The sequence below is a fragment of the Terrapene carolina genome, unplaced genomic scaffold, assembly GCF_002925995.2.
Source record: "Terrapene carolina triunguis isolate 2854851 unplaced genomic scaffold, T_m_triunguis-2.0 Scaffold838, whole genome shotgun sequence".
Taxonomy (NCBI): Eukaryota; Metazoa; Chordata; order Testudines; family Emydidae; genus Terrapene; species Terrapene triunguis.
In genome coordinates, this window is record NW_020665189.1 from 6840875 (window position 1) to 6860075 (window position 19201).

Genomic DNA, 19201 nt, shown 5'->3' on the forward strand with positions numbered 1-19201 from the left:
TAATTCGGTGGTGTGCGGCCACACTAACCCTAATTCGAATTAACAAAATCGATTTAGGCTCTACTCCGTTCGTCGAGGTGGAGTACAGAAATCGATTTAAAGGGCCCTTTAATTCGAATTAACTGGCTCTGTAGTGTGGACGGGTGAAGGGTTAATTCGGATTAACGCTGCTAAATCCGAATTAATCCCGTAGTGTAGAGCAGGCCTAAGTAATTTTCTAAAACTGATATTATTTAAAAAAAAAAAAAAAAAAAAGGAAGCTACTATCACAGTTCAGGGCAACTGCGCCTGTATTCCCCCTCTGTGGGCCAGCAAGGGAACCAACTTTTAGGCTTCTGGCTCTCCAGCCATCCCCTCTCCGGGGCTGAGACCTATGATTTTTCCCTAACTGCACAGTTCCTTGCCTAAGTTCCCCAGCAAGTCAGACTGCCTAAACAGGTCTGCTTTGCCTTCTCCTCAGAGGCTATAAACAGCATAATTGCCCACAGCTATCAGTTACCACACAGCTCTTTACAAGCAACCATATCTCCTCTTAAGCATTACAGAGAAAACACTAAAAACAACAAGTCAACCTACATGCATACTAATAAGCTTACCAGAGATCAGGCCCCCTCCCCCAACAAGGGCTCCAGCAGCTGATCAATCCTTCAAACCCTACCAAGGGATTTTTGTATGGTTACAAGTTCATGGCTCAGAACTAGCACCCGCATGAATCGGTCAGTAACTCCTTTATGCAATGTTGTTGTAGCTCTGTCTGTACCAGGGTATTAGAGATAACATGGGTAACATATAATCTTTTATTGGAGCAACTTCTGTAAGACAGAGAAGTTTTTGAGTTACACAGGTCTGGGAAAAACCCAAGAGCTCAGTGCAGCTCCAAAGCTTGTCTCTCTGACCACAGAAGTGATCTAATAAAAGATATTACCTCACACACCTTGTCTCAAGGTTAGGTGCTTTAACGTGCCTTGTGTGGTCGCAGCACAGCACTCTCCCAGCGCTTGGGGGGGGGGGGGGGGGAATAAATAAATAAAACAAACAAACACACACACACTTCCACAAGAGGCGTAGCTACCAGCGCTGTCTACACTGGCACTTTACAGCACTGAAACTTGCGGCGCTCAGGGTGGGTGTTTTTTCACATCGCTGAGCAAGAAAGCTGTAGCGCTGTAAATTGCCAGTGTAGACAAGCCCTTTGTCGCTCTTTTATACAGTTTGGACCTTTGATATTGTGACCCTGGGAACAGGTAATCAGCAGACAATTGGCCTCTCCTCAGGGCACAGCTTCAAAGGGCTGGATTTTTATATAACCGGAGGCAAAGGGGGGGGGGGGGGGATTTGTTTTCACCTCTCCTGTGATATTTCCAGTGAAATCCACTTAACATGTCTTGTCCAAAAAGTTCATTCCTGTCTGCCCCATTCTTCAGTAAAGTTCTTTTGAGCATCCAGGCTCACAATATATTACCTTTGCATTTAAGACAATGGACTCCAAAAATACTTAATTCAGGCCGTGTCTACACTAGCAAGTTTCTGTGCAGCAAAGCAGCTTTCCGCTCTGTAACTCGCGAGGTGTACACACTGCCAAGCCACTTAGTGCGGGGGGGGGGGGGGGGGACACCCCGACACAAGGCATGGCACTTTCTGAGCTGGGGCTACAGTGCTGCGGTGCCAGTGTAGACACCGTGGCAATTACAGCACTGCAAATGGCCTCTGGGAGGTGTCCCACAATGCCTGTTCTCACCTCTCTGGTCATAAGTTTGAACTCTACTGCCTGCCCTCAGGTGAGCAACCGCCACCCCCACCCCGTACATTTCTTTGCAAATTTGAAAGTCCCCTTCCTGTTTGCTCAGTGATGCATGCAATAGTCTCAGCACATCTTTCCAGATGGCCATGTCTGGTCCACGCACCAGGCGATCCCCCGCTTGGAGCAATGCTGAGCTGCTGGACCTCATCAGCATTTGGGAAGAGGAGGCTGTCCAGTCCCAGCTGCGCTCCAGCCATGGGAATTATGATACCTATGAACAGATTTCACAATGCATGACAGAAAGGAGCCATGAGCGGGACGCACTGCAGTGTAGGGTAAAAGTGTAGGAGCTGTGGAATGCCTACCCCAAGTTGCGGGAGGCAAACTGCCGCTCCGGTGCTGCGCCCATGAGCTGCTGGTTCTACAAAGAGCTGGACACGATACTCGGTGGCGACTCCACCTCCACTGCGAAGGCCTCTGTGGATACTTCGTTGGCTCGCATGCCAGTCAAGAGTGGACCGAGCCAAGAGGGGGAAATCTTGGAAGAAGAAGGGGAGGGGGATCCAGAGGCAGAGGATGACTCAGCGGCCAGAGATGCATGCAGTCATTTTCTACCCCGGAGGAGCCTAGCCAGTCACAGCAGTCGGATCATGGTGAAGCGCAAACAGGAGAGGAGGCCCTGGTAAGTGGATCAGATTTTGGGAATTGCTGAGCGAGTTGTTGGGGGCAGGAGAGTTGAAGAAAGAAGGCTTGTCTCCCACCGCATGCCTAGTCTGAGTGGCGGAACAGGCTGTTGATAAACTCTCTCACTTCACAGGAAATCTCCCTCAGATCTCCCGGAAACTCTTGTGGAGATACTGGGCAATCCTAGCTGCTTTGGAGAAGACCCTCCCCCTTGATTCCCTGCTCACCCTCAGCAGCGAGATAGCTTCCATAATGGACACAGCCTGTGGAAAATGTGGGGACAGGAATGATTATCAGGCTCCCACTACAGTGCTGGGAACACCAATTTACCCTGCCCCTGCAGCTACTCACCATTTTGGAGGTCTTGTGGCTCATGTGTGCTTGCCTGGGGTCAGCCAGTTAGCAACAGGCGAGAGACTACTGGCTGTGTTTAAAGCACTGAATCAGTGTTGTCTGTGTTGCAAACAATACTGCTTCTGTAAAATGTTGCATTTAAATTTCAGAGATGACCTTGGGAGCCCAGCCTCCCTCTTTGATATCGGAGGCAGAACGGCTGCGCAGAATTAGAAAGCGGCCAAGAAGAACTAAGGAGGACTTTCTCCGTGAGGTTATGATGCACTCCGCCGCTGAGAAACAGGAATTGAAGGACTGGCGGGACAGCGAGAAGAGGGAACAAAAAGGAGAACGCGGCACACCAGAAAGAAGCCACGGAGCAGCTCTTAAACGATATGGAGCACCAAGTGGACACGCTCCAGGCGATACTAGCACTTCAAACCGAGCAGCTCCGCACCAGCCCTCCCCATGCACTTCACACACACACACACACACACACACACACAGAGTGTTAATCAACCTCCTGGCTCCACTCTCTACCTGCAGCATTCCACTTCTCTCTCCTCACAGTCCAGCACTGTGTACTCCCACTACACTCAACACCCATCCCTCTGCAGTTTGGCCCTGCTGAAGTACAGCACCTGCAGCATTGTACTCCAAAGGAGAAGGCTGGGTATGATCCCTGGACATACACAAATCTTTAGCCATCCCAGGACCCCTCCTCCTCTCAAGACCTTCCCCACCCCCTTCCTGCTGGTGAATTTTGTTTGACTCTCTCCTCCAGTTGTTGTCTTTTAATAAAAGAATTGTGTTTGTTTGAAAGTAATCTTTATTCTATTAAGTGAAAGCAAAAAGAGCACTGCAAAGCAAGATACAATTATGTTACAGCCATGTTCAGCTTCCCATACAGGCAACGCCAGCAGGCTTTTAACGGCCAAATGCACACTCAACAGTCATTCTCCACTTGCTCAGACGGTTGTTGAACCACTCCTTGCTGTTGTCAAGGTGCCCCGTGTATGGCTTCATAAGCCACGGCATTAAGGGGTAGGCGGGGTCTCCCAGGATCACAATGGGCATTTCGACTTCCCCTATGGTGAGCTTCTGGTCCAGGAAGAAAGTCCCTGCTTGCAGCTTCCTGAACAGGCCAGTGTTCCAAGAGATGCATGCATCATGCACCTTTCTGGACCAGCCTGCGTTCATGTCTGTGAAATGCCCACGGTGATCCACAAGTGCCTGGAGAACCATAGAGAACTACCCCTTCCGATTAATATACTCTGTGGCTAGGTGGTCTGCTGCCAGAATTGGAATGTGTGTGCCATCTATCGCTCCTCCGCAGTTAGGGAAGCTCATTTGTGCAAAGCCATACACGTTGCCCAGAGTCACAGTCTTTCAGAGCAGGATGCAATTAATGGCCCTGCACACTTCCATCAACACGACTCCAATGGTTGACTTTTCCACTCCAAACTGGTTAGTGACTGATCGGAGTAGCCAGCTGGAGTAACCTGCTTCCACAGTGCAATCGCCACACGCTTCGCCAGTGACAGGGCAGCTCTCATTCTCATGTCCTTGCGCCGCAGGGCTGGGGCAAGCTCATCACACAGTCCCATGAACGTGGCTTTCCTCATCCGAAAGTTCTACAGCCACTGCTCATCATCCCAGACGTGCATCATGATGTGATCCCACCACTCAGTGCTTGTTTCCCGAGCCCAAAAGCGGCATTCCACTGTGGTCAGCACCTCCGTGAATGCCACAAGTCTTCTCGTGTTGTAGCTACTACACATGGCGAGATTAATGTTGCACTCCTCTTGCCTTTGTAGTTCAGGAATAACTCCACTGCCACTCGTGACATGTTGGTCAGAGCAAACAGCATACTGGTCAGCAGTTCGGGATCCATTCCTGCAGCCCAAAAGAGGCGGGGCACGCAATACACAAACCGTTGAAAGATGGTGCCAAATGCGGATGGAAGCACAGAGATTGCTGGAATGCGAAGCAATGCATCACGGGGCATTGGGACTGGATCCAGGATGCCCCGCGACCCGCTCCGCCTTCCCACAAGTCTTAGCAGCAAAAGAGAAAGAGGTGCTCTGTGGGATAACTGCCTAGAGTGCACTGCTCCGAATAGTGCCGCAAGTGTGAACACGCTATTGTGCGGGCAGCTGTCAGTGTGAACACACAACAGCGGTTTTCCTTCCGCGCTCTGAGTGGCACTGTAACTTTGCCAGTGTAGACGTGCCCTCAATAAAATTTCCCAAAGAGAGTGCAGGAAACTGTCATATCTATCACAGCAACTTTTTACATTTAATTTCCTTTTAAAAAAATAGGTCTTTAACCTGACTCCCTCCCAGCTGCCTTATTCCCTCATCATCATCGAAAGGTAAGGACATCAGTTTCTTTCAGCTACAAATCCTCCAGTAACCCATAAAAACCCTGTCACATTCTTCCTTTGAATCAGGTGCCCTCGCACAAAGGCATTTTTTCAATATGTGATCCTGTCACACACATATCCCTGTGCACATTCTGGTGCTTTACTGTCACGGAGTGTGGGGAAGACAAGGCCCTGCACCCCCGGCTTCCTGCGATTCACCATGACTCTCCACCAGCCAGTAAAACAGAAGGTTTATTTAGACAACAGGAATGCAGTCCAAGACAGGTCTTGCAGATACAGACAACAGGACCCCCTCAGTCAGGTCCATCTTGGGGGGCCCCAGGGAGGCCAGAGCCCTGTCTGGGCTCCCCTCCATTTCCCCAGCCAGCTCCAAACTGACTCACTCTCCAGCCCCTCCTCCTCTGCTTTGTTCCTTTCCCGGGCCAGGAGGTTGCCTGATTCCTTTGTTCTCCAACACCTTTAGCTATCACCTTGCAGGGGGGGAAGGGCCCTGGCCATTAGTTGCCAGGAAACAGAGTGCTGGCCATTTATGTGCACTGGCCCTTTGCTCTGCAACAATCTCACCCCCTAGAGACTTAAGAAATGCATGGGGGAAACTGAGGCACCCACACAGTATTCAGAGGAAACATTAAGAACAGTCCCAGTTCGTCACATCTACCCCTCCCCATCAATAGGACAGGGATAAAGACTTTTCAGTAAGACAGGGATAAGGCCCAACAGATCTTGGCAGCTTCTGTACTATAATTCCTTTACAGGTCCAAATTACTTAAAATTTAACTTAACCTTACTGAAAAGGAATGCTATTTTTCACCCTCCACTTTAAGAGTTAGAAGCTTGGCATTTTATTAGGGAAAAATAAGTACAACCAAGGTTTTTGAAGTTAGACATCACGTGCATGAAATCTAATTCTTTCATGGTGGGAGGTAGAAGACATGCTCTCCTCAAACATCTAATAGGATGCTCTCGAGACCGTAACAATGATGATTTCACAAAAAGCAAGCATTTTCAAAATCGAAATGCTTACACAATAGCCTGATGCCTTTACTTACATAAAGCTTTTTTCATTCTTGTTTGGCATAAACATGTTGCCTCAAAAGAGTTAAAGGAGCTGCGTCAAAGTCAAAGTACAGCAAATACGGGAGATATTGTATTAGTTTATCATTCGGTTACAATAAGCCTTAAACTGATAGATGACATCCTCAGATTGAGCACAAGAACCATGCTCATATCCTTTTAATTATTCAAAGTCATATTGCACTCCTTCAGACTAGCTGTCTGATTTAATCTCTGAGCAGACTATTGGTTGCCAAAAGTTAAACTATTCAAGCAGGATTCTAGCCACATGCAGGGAAGCCTGACTTGGTGTGAAGGCATTACTTGAGGTTAAAAAACAAACAAACAAACAAAACACAACATGCAACAAGATTTTATTTATTTATTAAAGAGAGTGCCTAAAGTTAAATAGATATTTAGAAGCTTGAGTGAAGACATCCTACTTCTTGAAAGATCTAGTTGCATCACAGTGGTTTTGGGAGGAGGGAGAAGAGGGGTGTTTCAATCGAGTATTCAAAGTGAACAATTAATAGCCAACAATAAAGTATGCTACACATAACAGAAGGAAGAAGCATGCTACTTTTACCCTCACACTTCTACCTGTGCATTTTGATCCTACACTGCAATGCTAGAACCCGCATAAGCCTCAGTGCCACAAGTGCTGGAACACATGAGACAAAGCCACACATGGCTAATAATTGAAGTAGCTCGTTTGGCAGAGATGCCAGGGGATCTGCAAACAGATCAATTTCCCCAGCAAATATGTTTTCACTGAAGAGTTAGCCCATGCTCTTGCTCAAGTGTTACCCCTAACAACAACCCCCCACACCTTCCATTCACACACAAAACCCTCTCATCTGAATTTAGTGGTGCTTCCACCCAAACAAGCTGGCTCAGCTAGTTAAAGCCAAGAATGGTCTTTCACTTGGGCTGGTAACCCTCCCACTTTGCAGTGTGGACAAAGGTCAAGACACTTGAGTGTGACAGTCCAATGCCTTCTCATAATTCCCCTCTCCACCCCGCCCCCATAGGTATGAGGACCAGATCAACAGCTGGGACAAACAATTGGCCGCACCCAGTTCAGGGTGTAGCCTTATCCTGGAGGGCCAGCTCTGTTTATTTTTTAAACAAAATAAGGAAACTGGAACAAAAAGCAACAGTCCTGTTCTTCAACTAAAAATGTCTGATAGCTTAATATGCTGGTCCTTCCCCCAACACAGGTCTTTCTTATGCCTACAGAGGGAGGCTGAGGGAGGGCAGGAAAGTGCTCCCAGCCCTCTCTTAAGTCCTGCCTCTCAGAGCTGGGGCACTTCTCTAAATCCCCTGGCTGGAAATTATCAGCCCCAGTCACTACATGCTTCCAACTGGTCACGATTCCCAGCACCTGCCAGCTGGGCACCTTTCCAGAACAGGGCCAGCTGCTCCCTGACACCCCAGCCCTTAAAAGGAGTAGGCCATCCTGTTACACACACATGCCCATGTACCCAGTAGTACAGACAAGCTCTCCCATAATTCACTGGGAAGGAATCAGAGCAGCTCAGCTTACTTCAGCATAAAGAACTGTGGGATGTGACCCCAGACACACACAGGAAAGTGCAGCACTAGCGAGGATACAGTTGGCTTGTCTTCATGTAGAGCCGTGCAGCTGCACCACCACATCACTTTAGTGAAGACACTCCTATGCCAAAGGGAGAACTTCTTTCATCAGCATAGTTAATCCACCTCCCCAAAGGTGATAGCTATGTCAGAAGAAGAAGCTCTCCCACTGTCATAATGCTGTCTACACAAGGGGTCAGGTCGGTATAACTATGTCACTCAGAGGGTATGGATTTCACACATCCTGAGCAACATAGTTATACCGATATAGGTCTGTAGTGTAGACCTGGCCAGTAGCTTGGGGTACAGCTTTGCAGTGTGGCTCCTCACACCTGAGCTAGGCTAACCTGGGTGCTGATCAGCCAAGTTAATTATGCACTGAACACATATCCTAAAAGAAAAGGGGTAACCCTCAAACAAGCAAAGTTTGGGCTATGTCTACATTACCACAGGTCAGCATAACTTATGTAGCTCAAGATGTGAACAACCACCCAGAGCGACATAATTACACCAACACAAGCGCTCATATGCACAGCGCTACGTTGGTGGGACAGCTTCTCCCGCAGATCTAACTTCTGCCGTTTGTGGAGATGGTTTTATTATGCCAACAGGAAAGCTCTCTTCCATCGGCATGGAGCATCTTCACCAGACATGCTGCAGCAGTGCCACCGCATCAGTACAGCTATGCTGCTGCAGTGCCATACATGTACACATATCCTTGGATACCCATAGAGTAGCAAGTTTTACCAGCAAATATGCATTCAAGTTTCTACTACAAATTAGCCAACTTTATCAGTTGGTACAAGAATCTGTCAATGCTGCAAGATGAATTTTTGCTTGGCTTTCAAAAAAAAAACCACCACACACAACCCTGATTACTGGCAATAAGAAGCAAAGAAATCCTGGTATTTTTGTTTTGATCTTCTTAAGCACTCAGTCTGCAATTCAAGTGCAATCTATAAGCCATGCAGTTAGAAATAATGAAGATTGGCCTCACTCATATCCTAAAGCTACATTTTTGTTCCTAAATTACTATGAATGTGTAGTATATTGCATTCTTTAGCAGAACAAAGTCTTCTAATCCAGACCTTCACTAGAAGTTTTAAATACAGAAAGAGACATGCTGAAGTTATCTAGTTTGTTAGAGGCCAAGACAGCAAATCTTTAGTTAAGATCACCTCATTCTTCAAAATACTACTGTAATTAAAGACTAACCCCAAAGCCTTACTGAGGCAGACATGATTTTAGTTCATACATATAGGAAAGATCCTTTCTTAAAGCTCTAAATTTGACATCAACATGTATGGGGAGGCAATTTCATTCCTCTACTGCGATGAATTTTGTTAGTCCATGAAAATGGTTCAGTACAGTTGTGAAAAACCCACACTGGATGACATTTTTAAAACCACACTTTCCATTTTTTAAACATCTGAAGTATTTAAACAAACAGAACATATTTGAAAGTGGATATCAGAAACACTAGATTCTAATTTCAGTCTGTGAATGAAAGCTAACTATCTGACAAGAACGAAGTGATGAGATTAAGGTTTGTGTTATGTCTATTAGAAGACAATAAGAAAATTAAATAACTCCGCAGAAGCTGGAAGAGAATAGAGAGTCATTGGTAATTGGAGAAGAGCACTGCTAGTGTGCAGTCAATTGTAATGGACTATTCAAGAGTCAAAGCTGCGAGTCATTGGATGGATTTGGTTTGCTGGAATCTAGACACTTGCATAAGGTACACAGTGCAGTGCACCTAATAATGTATCCTATGCAAAGATAGATAACTTATATTTCAATCTTAGATTAAGCCCTCGCCTAATGAATTCAACACTAATTTTTAAATTTGTGAAAGCTGCTGATATATGTAGCAAATGAGTGATTAGTATTAATGATCACTAATCATTATCTGACTTGCATACTTAACATGCAGAGGTCTTCACAATTTGCTTATACAATCATAAAACTAGCAAGAGAACTTTTCAGGTTTAGTCACCTTAAACTTCTGATGTATGGGTGTTCACAATATTAAAGCTCTGTTAAAAAAAAAAAGTCACTAATACCCAACAGTCCCACAGAATTTTTCAACTTCAGCCAGCTTTCTCCCACCCCATAAGCCTTATGGGATTTTCTTGAAGACCACTTCCCAATGAAATGAAGAGGAATTTTCAGACTTTATATTTCAATCCAACCACCATTAAATAAGTTGACATTTGCACGGCACTCCAGACAGGAAGGCCAAGTATAACAGGACATACATGAATCTCCAATTGTCCCGTTCCCCACCCCACCCCTTTCCCTCATCCCACACAGCACAGATGTGTCATGCCCTGTTGCCCAAGTAGTTGTGTTTCTTTTCAATAAACAAATTTTCTTTTAAATAAATGAATTTTTTGGCTTTGAAAACATTATTTATTATTGCATTAAGTAAAAGATACCAAAGCCCAGGAAAGCAACAGGCACTGCAAGTCAGTGCATCATACGTAGCAAACACAGATTCCTACTAACATTGGAACCACTGCACTTCACTCCTGTGCAGGGCACCAAACATTACTAGTGGCTTTCAGCATCAAATTGCTCCCTCAAGGCATCCCTAATCCTTGCAGCCACACGCTGGGCCCCTCTAATAGCCCTGCTCTCTGGCTGTGCAAATTCAGCCTCCAGGTGTCGAACCTCAGAGGTCCATGCCTGAGTGAAGCTTTCACCCTTCCCTTCACAAATGTTATGGAGGGTACAGCACGCGGATATAACCGTGGGGATGTTGTCATCGGCCAGGTCCAGCTTCCCATACAGACAGCACCAGCGGCCCTTTAAACAGCCAAAAGCACACTCCACAGTCAATTTGCACCAACTCAGCCTGTTGAACCACTCCTTGCTGCTGTCAAGGCTCCCTGCGTAGGTTTTCATGAGCCACGGCATTAAAGGGTAAGCGGGGTCTCCAAGGATCACAATGGGCATTTCGACTTCCCCTACAGTGATCTTCTGGTCTGGGAAGGAAGTCCCAGCTTGCAGCTTCCTGAATAGGCCTGTGTTCCAAAAGATGCGTGCATCATGCACGTTTCCGGACCAGCCTGCGTTAATGTCAATGAAACGCTCCCGGTGATCCACAAGTCCTGGAGAACCAGAGAGCAATACCCCTTCCGATTTATGTACTCGGAGACTAGGTGGGCTGGTGTCAGAATTGGAATATGCATCCCATCTATCGCCCCTCTGCAGTTAGGGAAACCCATTTGTGCAAAGCCAGCCACAATGTTACGCATGTTACCCAGAGTCACGATTCTTCTGAGCAGGATGTGATTAATGGCCCTGCAAACTTGCATCAACATGATTCCAACGGTCGACTTTCCCACTCCAAACTGGTTAGCGACCGATCGGTATCGGTCTGGAGTTGCCAGCTTCCAGATTGCAATAGCCACCCACTTCTCTACTGGCAGGGCAGCTCTCAATCTTGTGTCCTTACGCCGCAGGGTGGGGGCGAGTTCAGCACACAGTCCCATGAAAGTGGCTTTTCTCATCTGAAAGTTCTGCAGCCACTGCTCATCATCCCAGACTTGCATGACGATGTGATCCCACCACTCAGTGCTTGTTTCCCCGAGCCCAAAAGTGGCGTTTCACAGCGGTGAGCATGTCCGTGAATGCCACAAGCAATCTCATGCCGTACGCTTTATGCAAGTTGACATCATCATCAGACTCCTCACTGTCAGTTTGTAGCTTAAGGAGGAACTCGCCTACGATTCGTGACGTGCTGGCGAGACCCATCAGCATAGTCAGCAGTTTGGGATCCATTCCCGCAGACCGAAAGGGAAGACAGAGCACGCAGTACAAAAAACATTGAAAGATGGCGCCAAATGTGGACAGAAGCACAGGGATTGCTGGGATGCGAAGTGATGCATCACGGGGCGTTGGGACAGGACCTAGAATATCCCGCACCAACCCGCCCCCTTCCCACAAGCCACAGCGCCAGAATGGGAAGAGGTGCTCTGTGGGATAGCTGCCCATAATGTACTGCTCGCAATGCCGCTGCAAGTGCGCAAATGTGGCCACGCCAGTGCACTTGCAGCTGACAGTGTGAACACACTGCAGCGCTTTCCCTGCTGCGGTCTCCGAGGGCTGGTTTAATTCGCAGATGTAGAGCGCTGTGAGTGTAGCCATGCCCGTAGTTAAGTTGATCTTACCCCCAACTGTAGACGCAGCTAGATCGAAGACAGAATTCTTCCATTGACCTAGGTACTGCCTTCAGGGTGGCTTTACTACAGCAATGGAAAAAATCCTTCTGTTGCTGTAGCGTCTACACTACAAGTGCTACAACAGCATAGCCGAAGCTGTGCCACTGTGGTGCTTGTAGTGTAGACATAGCCTATGCCTCAAGTCAGTATCATCATCATCATTTTACAGGCACATAGTAAGGACTTCTCTCCATGGGAAAGTTTTCAGTTTAGCCAAAGGTGTAATTTAAAAAAACTGTTATGCTGGTATAACACCCCACACCCAACCCCTAGTGTAGACACTATTATTCCAGCTCTTTTTAGTTTGTGTCATATGGGAAGGGATTTAAACTAAAACAAACAAAAAAAACACTCATACTGGAATAGTAGGAGTTATGCCTGTAAAATGTGAGGCTGTGTCTATATTCTGGAAGGTTTAAGTCACTTGATCACTTGGGCCTTGTCTACCCTGGGATATTGTTATCCACCTCTGATTCTTATTAATTTTTGGCCTAAATGACAATTAGGCATTCAGTAAAAATGAGTTCTTTTTATCGGTTACAAATTACTCTATCAATTTCACTGAATGCCCCATTGTTCTTGTGTTGAGATGGGGAGGACACAAGCGCCAGATCTACATTCTCTGTGTCATTCGTCACTTTCATACACACTTATGCCCCCCCTCTATTCACCTTAAAAAGGAGAGGAATAATTCAAAATTTTCAATTACTGTTCATGCGAGTTTTTCCTACACCTCTAATCATTTGTCACCAGTGTCTGAACGCCCTCATATTCTGCAATATCCTTTTTGAAATGGGTTGACCAGGGTATGGTGAAAGAGGGTATGCTACTATTTATATAGCGACCTTGTGACATCATCTGTATTATTCTCCATCCTATTCCTCATGCTTCCTACCACCTTGTTTGCCAGTTTTGACCTCAGCAGCATATTGAACAGAAGTCTGTATCATTGTAGACAGCTTGATGAAAAAATCCCTTTCCTGAGTTGCCACAAATAATTTAGAACCCTGTATAGCAAATGAATAGCTCAAATTTTAATACAACATGCATTACTTTGCACTTATCAACACTGAACTTCTTCTATCTGCCATCATGTTGCCCATTCAACAACTATAAATCCCTCTGAAGAACTTCAGTCTTCTTAGTACCTCACTGCTCACCTCCTTTCCAGATTATTAATAAATATACAGCCAGACCTAGTGTGGAACCTAGTGGCACTCAGCTGCAGAGTCTGGGATGATGCAGAGAGTTCAGTGTTCTCAGCTGCTCCAGGATATCTGCAGCCATTGGGGATCACATTTAACCTTTTGCTATGATGAACATTAGTCATTTATTCCTACTCTGTTTTCTCTCTCCCAGACAGTTTGATTTATGACAATACTTTTCTTCCCCAGGAGCACTTAGTTTTAGCAGCTTCTTGTAAAAGACCTTGTCAAAAGCCCTTTGAAAATCTAAAATTAGATCAACTGGTTTTCCTTTATCCACTCCTTTTATCAGAATTCTTTGAACACATCAGTAGATTAGCAAGATGCAATTTCCTTTTCCACAAACCATGCTTGTTAGACCCTATCACACCTTTCAGATGTGTAATTCTATTTTTAATCATTATTTCAACCAGTTTACCAGATGCAAGTGTAAGGGTTACTGGTTGGCAATCCTCTGGATTACCACTAGGGCCTTTTTAAAATATAGGTACAACATTTACTCTCCTCCAGTCTTCTGATATAAAAGTCATTTTTAATGAGACTGCGTATTTTGCTGAAGTTAATCATGCCTTAAAATGTTAGTTGTCATTTTATACACAACTTGTCCTTGCCTAACCTAAATTATATTAAAATGTGTGTAAGGCATTTAATAGGATGCATTTTCCTAGTGTAGACAAGACATTGGAGAGTTGCTATCCATTTTCTTTTCCAGATTATGAACAAACAGGAAAATGAAGGTGAAGACGACTGAGTTAGCTGCAGAAGCCAACATTTTAAATTTCTCATGTTGACCTAGCTGACATAGGAGATTTAATTTTTGTTTTGGTTTTTTAAATATTTGATTTACTATTTTAGTTAAAAACAATTTTAACAAAAACAAACCTGCTTTAAAAAAACGAATGTTTAAATTCAAAAATTCATATGCTTGTTTTGTTAAAATATTATATGTTTGCTATTGAATACGTAACATTGTTTTAGTTAAATAAAACAATTTAAATGTCTGTCTGGTGATGTTCTCCTCCTAATACAGCATGGCAAGAAAATCCTTCAAATATTAATCATTAACCTGTTGAATTGGAGATATTTATGAAGGTGAACTATCAGCTTCATTTACCTTTGGTAAATGAAATAAACAATCATTCATTTTCTGATATAGCTGTAAAACTAATCTGAAAGGTTTTCAAAATAAATCACTTAAAAAAATATATAGTGTGTACCTTCTAAAAATGAAACCTACATCTATCTCTGAATTGTGAAGACTATGTATTAAGGTTATAACAACCAACAAGAATACACTTTTATGTAGAAATCCATGATTAAATCAAGTCTCCCTGACTAGTGATTTAAATCAAATCCACCCTGAAAAGTAATACAGGGCTTGTCTACACAGGAAAGTTGTGTCAGCTAAAGATTAAATCTGTATAACTGGTCTTGTGGACATTTATTCTGAAATAAGAATGGCTATTTTTGGTTTAGCTTGAACTCCTTGCACAGCAACCAAAGCTAGACCACACCAGAAAGTATATCCACATGGGAAGCTTCACCAGTATCAATTCACTCCTTAGCTTATATTGGTATAACTTTCCTGTGTTGACAAACCCTTAAGCGCATAAACTTTAAAGTTCAGCAGAATAAGCATTTGGGGATTTCCAAGAAAAAGGCATTGTGTTACAAGAGAAAAGAACACAAACATTCGTTGGGCCTACATTCCAGTTTCAGGTTAACACCTCAGTAAGTATTCTACCTGCCATACTCTATTTGATGTCCAGTAAATTCAAAAGATATATGCAAGCTGAAGAGACTAACCTCAATTTAATATCCAACATTGTTATATCTTCAGTAAAACAAGCATTTTCACAGCATTTTATAGTAGTCACCTAAGTCCTCACCCCAGGCTTATCTTAAAATCTATGGATTACTTCAATTTCATCACAGATGGTAAGTAACATTTCCAATTAATTCCTTGCATGAGCAAGGAATTTAAGAAGGCACCACCACTGTTTGACAACAAGATCTAATTTCAATTCATGTTAAAAGTCTACTTAAATATATTTCCAGTTTAAACTTTGCCATTGTTGATTCTTTTTTAAGATTAATTTCTCAATGAGTTGCAAGAAGGGAGGCACTCAAGTAGTTGATCTATGCAAAAGACTGGCTTAAATCTGTTATCCTCCAATTAATTTTATTAGGACTATGGAACTTCTCTGAATGAAGAAACATACCTATATGAATTTCTTGCCATTCCCCATGCCAAACAGCACCTCAAAATTCACAGGAAGAAACCAAAGTGAATATACTAATTAACTTCTTTACTTTCCGGGCCTTCAGATGCTTACAAACTTTACATTCAATATTAATATAATTTTGTTGAATATTTTAGTTATTAGTCTGAGAATAAGAGTTCTAATCCCAACTCTACCCACCTTACATAAACATTTACTCCATTTCAGAGTCCTATTAGAATTGGTTGAAAAATAAAACTAGACAAGGATTTTAATAGTATTTGATAGTTTGTTTTGGTCTTTAGTTTTTGTCTGTATTTTTAAGAGAAAGGGCACAATGATTCTTCTTAAGAACATTTATGTAAAGTGTTTCATTTTCAAAAGAGGCCTTTTTTAAACAAAAAACTTTGTTCAAAGACATAGGCAGCTCATTATTATGTATTTACATTATGCTAGCACCTAGCGATCAGCCAAATCACGGGCCTATTGTGCTAGATGTTGTACAGACACAGTAAACAGTCTCTGACACCAGAAGCTTACAGTCGAATAATAGACAACATAAAACAGGTCAGAGACACAAGGGGGGGGGAGGAGAGAGAGAGACAGGAGGGAGGAAGAGACTGGGAAACAGACAGGATATGCACAGTTTTTAGGCAAGACAAGGGCTGGAATTACAAATCTCTACCTGCTTAGTAATTTTCAGACTGTGGTTTCCAGTACCTACTAGGACACAGGTATGTTTTGAGGAATGACTTGGAGGAAAATATGGTGATTTTACAAGTTTAGACAGGAAGTTTTGCTACCCCTCATGCATGAAGATGGGATAATTCTTGTGGTATTAAGGCTAGCATCATTGGTTGAGTAAAGATGAGCAAAACTGAGAAGGACTTTCAGGGTAAGTTTGTACACCTCTACCTTGATATAACGCTGTCCTCGGGAGCCAAAAAAATCTTCCCGCGTTATAGGTGAAACCGCGTTATATCGAACTTGCTTTGATCCACCGGAGTGCGCAGCCCCCCCCAGAGCCCTGCTTTACCGCGTTATATCCGAATTCATGTTATATCGGGTCACATTATATCGGGGTAGAGGTGTCTATGGTGTGACTGGAGATGGGGAAGCCAATTAAAAGACTGAAGGGTGGAGTGAGGAGGGGAGAAGGACAATCAAGCCTTTGCTCTTTATCTTGATAGGTCCATCAATGGCTATTAGCCAGGATGGGCAAGGATGGTATCCCTAGCCTGTTTGCCAGAATCTGGGAATGGGCGACAGGGGATGGATCACTTTATGATTACCTGTTCTGTTCATTCCCTGTGGGGCACCTGGCATTGGCTACTGTCCGAAGACAGGATACTGGACTAGATGGACCTTTGGTCTGATCCAGTATGGCCACTTTTATGTTCTTATCTTTGCACCCACATTTTGAATGGGCTTGAGGGGAGCCAGGCCACAAGCATCAAGGCCAGATACAAGACTAGTGCAGTAGTCAAGTGATAGACAAGGATTTTGGTAGCATGTGACCAGTGGGAGAAACTGACCAGTGCTACTGACCAGAAATAGAAATGTTCAGAAGGATCACCAGGTAGCTGTACAGATATTGTATAAGTAACTTTGGAAGAGAAATACATCTTGTATCAGGTTCTCTACACCCACCCAGAACTTGTGTAATTTTCCTATAGTATATCACTAGAGTTCTCATGTGTTTTACTGCTTTTGCAAGTCAGAGGTAGACTACACAACAAGACAGCCTTAAAAATAAAGCTATTCATGCCTGAAGTGAAAACCAACCCAGTGACGTAGCCATTCTTCTTTATAAAATAAAGTGAGTTTCAGGCTCTTCTTATGTACCACTTTCTCTCGTTTCTTACAGTGAACACAGTACAGAAATGTGTGTGTGTGTATATATATATATATATATATATATATATATATGTTCCATTCTATATGCATCCGAAGAAGTGGGCTGTAGCCCACGAAAGCTTATGCTCTAATAAATTTGTTAGTCTCTAAGGTGCCACAAGTACTCCTGTTCTTTTTACAATACAGAAACACCACCTCACAGTAACAAGACAGCACAGCAATGTGTCGATTTTGGCATGAGGCCTACATGATGATTAAGCTACTGCATTAATGGAAGTACTGTACTTGTCTGGCAGACTACAGGCCTAACATTACTCATTCCAGCCACACATCTTCAACTACAGAACAAAATCCACTAGACAGAGTCCTCCACAGATAACTAAAGAGAATGCCAACACATTCCCCTTACAACTGCTGCCCTTGAGAGCTAAGCATATAGGGCTAAGTTCAGTCCTCTTATTAACTGGCACAACTTCCATCGGTGGGAGTAGGGACCAAATACATGATGTAAGTGGTGTGTAAGCTATGGTGTAAGTGGATGCAGAGTACTAGGCCACCTGCCACCCCACTAAAAAGTTGGGGATTACTTGTGTACTAACAGACTATTTTCTGTACATTGAGAGTTTCAAGAAACGATGTCAGCTTACAAAACAAGTCAAAGTTATACTTATCTGAAAACTTTTCCCTACTAATGCTACTGTAAGATCTAAAAGTCACTATAATTGAAAGATTAAGGAAAATTATTTTTCTATTTTGTCATCTTGTGCTTTGACAGCCCTTCACAATGGTCAGCTTCCTCCTGTTTGTGCAGGTCTTTCATGCTCCAACAGGGGAGTTGGACATAGTGAGTAGGGACGTGTTGGTAAAACAAAGAGAAGGTGGGTGGGGTGAATCTCTTTTTTGGCCCCACTGCTGTTGGTGGCAGAGACAAGAGCTGTGTGTGCTCGAAAGCGTGTCTCTTTCGCCAACAGCAGCGGGGCCAATAGGAAATATTTCCCCCACCCAACTCGCCCCGCTCACATCTAGGGCTATTGCGGCTACAACTCACTAAAACAAAGCCAGCAGCTAGAGTTTGGGGGCAGCGCTAACGCCCGAGACTCCCGGGAGAAGGGGGCTGGGCGCACCCCCGGGCTCTACGGCTGAGGCGACGGGCTGCACCCGCGTGGGGCAGGGAGCTGCTTCCCCCACCGGGGGCCCGACCCTCCCAACAGTGGGAGGCGGCCCCAGTAAGCTGTGAGGGCCGCTTCGGGCCGGGCCAGGCCGGCTGCGGCGCCGGGCCCCGCCCCACGCGGTGCTGGGGCAGCGCGGCTCCCGCGGGGCGAGGGGCCCTGCTCAGAGCACGGCGGCCCGGCCGGGGGCCGCTGCACCATGAGGCGCCCTGGGGCCTACCGGGACTGGGGGCTGCCCGGGGCAGGGCGCGCTGTCCGGCCCGGGCCCACTGGCGGGGGGAGGGGTGACCCGGGGGTGGGGCCGTGGGCCAGGCCCCGTTAGCGGCGGGAGGAAAAGTTTCCAACTCGGCGGGATGGAAGGGGCCCCGGGCCGCGAAGTTACCTGCGGGTCCCGGACGGGAAGAAGGCACCGGTGGATCCTGAGGCCGGAGCCGCCTCAGCTGCTTTGTCTCTGCGCCGCGCCCGTCCCGACTGGAGAGGAGGAAATGGGCTTTTCCGGGCACCTCCCCCTACGGCCTAGCCGGCTCTTCCGGGCACTTCCCCCTACGGCCTAGCCGGCTCTTCCCGGGACCGCCCGCCCTGCGCAGGTGAGAGGCTAGGAGCTCTGCCCGCGCAGTGGCGGGCGGAGCGGCCGCTGCGAGAACAGCCGGGGGTGGGCAGTGAGAGTGAGTCAGAGTTTCAGGTGAGAGGAAAGTGCCTGGGCCGCTGGCAGCAGGGGAGAGCCCCGCC

The 19201-nt window shown here is 45.3% G+C and overlaps 1 protein-coding gene across 1 annotated transcript in view; it reads right to left on the bottom strand.

Annotated features, from left to right (window-relative positions):
- The window catches only part of CTNNA1 (catenin alpha 1), a 207794-nt gene extending 188800 nt beyond the window's left edge, over positions 1-18994 (bottom strand). The window contains exon 1 of the mRNA XM_026660889.2: positions 18855-18994. The gene's annotated coding sequence lies outside the window, so the exon portion shown is untranslated. The remainder of the gene's footprint in view (positions 1-18854) is intronic.
- Positions 18995-19201: the final 207 nt, after the last annotated feature.